Source organism: Perognathus longimembris, chromosome 20 (genome assembly GCF_023159225.1).
Source record: "Perognathus longimembris pacificus isolate PPM17 chromosome 20, ASM2315922v1, whole genome shotgun sequence".
NCBI classification, from domain to species: domain Eukaryota; kingdom Metazoa; phylum Chordata; class Mammalia; order Rodentia; family Heteromyidae; genus Perognathus; species Perognathus longimembris.
The window spans coordinates 20,054,625-20,059,723 of NC_063180.1; the positions used below are offsets into that span (position 1 = coordinate 20,054,625).

The following is a 5,099-nucleotide window of genomic DNA, read 5'->3' on the forward strand; positions in this document are numbered from 1 at the left end:
AAAGCCAGAAGTAGCGCTGTAGCTCAAGTGGTAGAGTGCTAGCCTTGAGCACAAAGAAGCCAGGACAGTGCTCAGGCCCTGAGTACAAGCCCCAGGACTGGCCAAAAAAAAAAAAAGTCCTGGTGAGACTCTTATTTCCAATTCACTGTCAGGCCTCTGGAGGGCTCACAGCTGTCCCTCAGAAGCACTAGCCTGAGGCTAACTGAAACAAACCCAGACTTGCAGAAAACAAACTGTGTGCCAACCGCCTCCGCTGACTGGAAGTCCCCACTAACTGTCCTGCTTTTTGGCCCGGCCATATAAACCCTGCCTGAGCCAGGCCCAGGTGCAACCTCTCTGATCCTGACCAGAGGGGCACCCTGGAGCGTACCCCAATAAACTCTTTCAATCACCTCTACTTCTCTCTTCCTTCTCTCTCCTCACCTAGAACCTTACATCTGTTGCTGCTGCATGGCCTCTTCTTGGCCTCCTCTCCTCTCCCCATCCCCTGAGGCCTCTACCTTCTCTCTCTCTCTTTCTCTCTCTCTCTCTCTCTCTCTCTCTCTCTCTCTCTCTCTCCTTCCTTCCCTCCCTCCCTCCCCTTCTCAGCCTCCCTCCTCTCCCCATCTCTCAAGGCCTCCTCCATCCGGGGCACAGAGCCCGCCGAGCTTACTAAGAGGACTAAATGGCCATCAGAGTTGACCTCGTGGCTTTTGTCCAAGTGAGTGGTGCACATCCTGTGGACGGCCACCTGTTGGTTTGGGATTCTATTGGTTATCCATGTAAACCCAGCTGAGGCCTCCACCTCCTCTCTCTCTTGCTCTCTCTCTCTCCCTCTCAACCTCTCCCTCTCCGCATTGGACTAGGACCTCAGCCCAGCCTCTGCACATCCACCACATTCAGATTGGGTGAGTCCCCTCCCTGGTCCCCTTCCCAGGGTGTTTGGACTTGCTCCTGGGGGGCGGGGGGACTCCGTGAAATCACCAGCTTGTGCTCAAGTCTCCTCTGGCCTTTGGCCTCTGTGACTGGGGTCGATCAGAATGCTTGATCCTCCCTGCCACTCTCTGTTTTTGGCAGGGACCACCCGGACACCATGGGAACCCAAAGTTCTGACCCGACCCCTGGGCCCGGCGCATTCTCTTATACCCCATCTATCTAGGCAATTAGACCTCACGGTCACGGGGTGGCAGCCCTGCCTTTGGGCCCTGGCAGCGGCAGCCACCCAGCCTAAGGAGGCCTTCAAACTAACTCTGGGATCCCCACTAACAGTGGTCTCCTCACCCTGACTCCAGGACTTAAGTCACTGTGCCCTAACCCTCTTGTCTCCTTTCTCGCCTGCAGGGAATTTATTTAATTGTTTATTGAAAACCCAACTGTCTCACTCCTTCAGTGTCCTAAGTTCAATCCTGCTACCCTTCTTCCTGCGCCTCTACCCGGTCTCAACACTCCTGTCCCGAGGTGGTAGAATCCCTCACCTCCCTAGCTGGACTTATTGCTCAACCTCTTTCTAACCTGGACCTGGTTTTGTTTGAGGACGGACGCGCGTGGGAAGAGACAGGCTCCTACGCAATGGTCTCCAACCAAGGACAGACGATGGAGGCCGAGCGCCTCCCTGAGGGGACACAGGACAAGAGCTCGTGGCTCTTACTAGGGCCCTCCACCTGGCAAGGGGGAAAAGGGTTTTCATGCGGTGATTTGGAAGGAACAGGGTTCCTATCTACAAAGGAAAACCCTATTGTCAATGCCTGCCCGATTTTAAGACTAATCCAGGCCCTTTCCCTCCTGGGGGCTGTGGGCATCATCCACTGCAAGGGACACTGGGTGGCCGAAGCCCCTGCTTCCCGAGGTAACAATAGGATTAACGCAATGGCACATCAACTCACTCAACCGTAAGCGGCCCCGGCCCCAGCCCCAATTTTGTTTTTACAGGTTCCAGATTTGGCACCCCAGTATTCCCCGTCTGAAAAAACTCTCCTCCATGAAAAGGGCGGCACGGAGTGAGAGCAGGGATGGACTTTTATAGACAATAAACTAGCCTTACCTGTCGCCCTAGCTACAACCATGTCCAGCAGATTCATGTCTCCCTGCACATCGGGCCTAAGGCATCATTCCAGTTCCTAAAACCTCTCTTTTACCACCCCCACCTCTCCTCCATAGTTGAGTCTCCCGAGCATGCTTCACATGCTCTACCTCCACACCCCAAGGCGGACTTAGACCTGCCTTTCCAACCCACCAAATGAGGGGCTATCTCACCCATATGCCCACCCACAAGGGGATGAGGTACCTCTTGGTCCTGGTAGACACCCTCATGGGATGGGTGGAGGTCTTCCCCACCCTAAAGTAACGGCAGGAGTCCTAGCCCCATTTCTACTTTCAGAAATCATTCCCTGCTTTGGCCTTCCTTCCTCCTTCCAATCTGATAATGGCCCAGCCTTTATTTCCCAAGTAGTACAACGGGTTTCTTTTGCCCTGGGCATGGAATGGAAGCTGTTTGTCCCCTACAGGCCTCAGTCATCCGGTAAGGTTGAGAGGGCACAGGGTTTCCTTAAGACCCACCTGACTAAGCAGCCCTCGAGCTACAGCTTTCATGGATGGAGCTGCTGCCCTCTGCACTGGCCAGAGTACGGGCCACTCCCCAACCTACCTAAGTCCCTTTGAGCTGATGTGTGGACAGCCTTTCCTTCTTAATCCCAATCTGCCCTCCAAGCCACTGCCTTTAGCATCCTATTTGCCCTATGTTTCCCTCACCAGACAGCTGCTGTGGGAACACGCGGACCGGTACCTCCCCCATCCAGAAGAGGAGGAGGACCCCCCACGTGGCCCCAAGGAGCTCTCACCAGGGACTGGGTGCTTCTCAAGACTCTACATCCTAAGCCCCTGCAGCCCGGGGGACCGGAACTCACACCTGATCCTCACCGCTCCCAAGGCGGTAAAATTACTTGGGTACCTGGCTTGGCACCACATCTCTAGGATTAAGTTCGCCCCTGACCAACATGCCCTCGACAGGTGCAGGTGGGAACAGGTGGGCCCTACCAAGGTGTGCATTCCCAAGGTTGGCCCTCCTTCTCCTCTCCCTCTCCCACCTGGTGACATCAGAACAGTACCAATGGCGCTTTAAAATCTGGGAAACTAAAGGTACCACCTATGATGCCACCCAGGCTGAGCTAATAGGGTGGGGGGACTGTCCAGTGGCAGGATGCTCCCGGCCCCTTTCTTTCAAGATACAACCAACCGTGGTGGACTCCTCAACCCTAGCAGGAGGCCGATCTGGAACTCGACTGTATGCATGTTTCTTTCACGACCAAACCAAAAGCTGGTGCAAGCAAGGGGCCAAGTACACGGACTACTACGGAGGCTGCCCTTACTGGTCATGCAAGATGCATGCCACCTGGACTCCCATGTCCTCCCTCTTCTCCTGGAGTCCCCCCAACTGCCAGGGGGCATGCTCCCTGAATATCACCATCTCTGACCCTTGGGCAAAAAGGTGGGAGGAGGGAGTGGAAGCCAAAATTTACCGCTCGTACTCCGCGGCTCACGCCCCACTAGAGGCGGTGTGGTTTATCTACAGGGAACTCAGGGCTCTCCCTCCTGACCCTAAGACAATCTTTTCACTCCTACATGCAAAAGATAGAATACTCAGGCCACCTCAACTAGACATACCCTTTACACCTGGCCCCAAATAATTCAGGAGTCAGTAAATTTATTAAACCAGACTGTCCAGGGCCTTGACCTTACCCAGTGCTTTTTATGCTCATTTCCCTCTGAGGAGGGGGGAGGCAATAAAACTGTAAATCTTCCCTTGCCAAGTCCCACCCTACAGGGTGTCAGGAACCCCACCCTCGTGTCTCCTGGTGGAATCCTGAAGGACGGTTTCTCTACATCTGCTACTGTGGAACCTCTGGCTGCTGTGATCCGACCCTGCCCACTAACTCAACCTGTGAAGTAAAACATGCCTGTAGCACTCTGACTTCCCCTTCAGGGACCATGTTCTGGTGTAATGGAACCCTGCTGTCATGCATTAATCAGACTGTGACCTGCTGCCTTCCGGTAACACCTGTCCCCCAGCTGACTTTATACACCAGAGCGGAAATCATCCAGGAACTGTCCCCACACCCCCGATTTCAGATGGCTGCCTTCCTTCCCATAATGGTAGGAATCAGCCTGGTTACATCCCTTGGGGGAGCTTCATTTGCCGGAGGGGCCCGAGGACATAGTCTAAAACTGGCACAAGAGTTTGAGGACAGGCTTGATGAGGCTACACCAGCCTCCTGGGTATCTGGCCTCGCTCCAAAGGTAGCTTGATTCCTTGGGGGGAGTGGCCCTCCAAAATTGAAGGGCACTGGACCTTCTTACAGCAGCTGAAGGAGGTACCTGTGTGTTCCTGAAGGAAGAATGTTGTTACTTCGTTAGTGAATCAAACCTAGTGGATGAAAATAAAAAAGCCTCGGACAAACTTCGGGAAGGGCTTCATCAACGCCCAACCAGCAACCTGAACTGGGATGCTTCCAAAATCCCCAGCCCAGTGGCTAGTGCCTATGGCAGGACCTGTGATTTTAATCTGCTTATTTGCCCCCTGCCTTTTAAAATTTATACAGGAGTGGATACGGGAAATGACCAGGGGAATGGTCAATCAGCTCCTTCTCCTCCATTTGTGTACTCATTTGCCTACCCCCACCCCATGGTGTCCCAGACAAATCGGCATCCTACCCCACTATGCCCCCGTTCAGCAGGAAGTAGCCAGAGGACTATGGTCATCCTTTTATGTAACCCCAAATGCCCAGATGTCAGGCGCTTTTTGCCCCAGCCATATAAACCCTGCCTGAGCCAGGCCCAGGCGCAACTCTGATCCCCACGGAGAGTCACTCAGGAGCACACCCCAATAAACTCCCTTTTAATCACCTCTACTTCTCTCTGCGTGCTAGCTCCTCACCTAGAACCTTACATTAACCACTCAAAAACTGGAAGTGTTGCTGTGGCTCAAGTGGTAGAGTGCTTGCCTTGAGCACAAAGAGGCTCAGGGACAGCACCCAGACGCGGAGTTTAAACCCCACAATTGACATAAAAATGCTCAGGGACAATGCCCAGGCCCTGAGTTCAAGCTCCATGACTAACAACAAAAA

General features: G+C 53.8%; 1 long non-coding RNA gene across 1 annotated transcript; it reads left to right on the forward strand.

The window, feature by feature from the left end:
* The first annotated feature begins 637 nt into the window (after positions 1-637).
* LOC125338801 lies at positions 638-4,154 on the forward strand. The gene is made up of 3 exons (XR_007208364.1): positions 638-700; positions 2,731-2,739; positions 2,783-4,154. It is a non-coding gene; the product is annotated as an uncharacterized LOC125338801 (long non-coding RNA).
* The last annotated feature ends 945 nt before the right edge of the window (positions 4,155-5,099 follow it).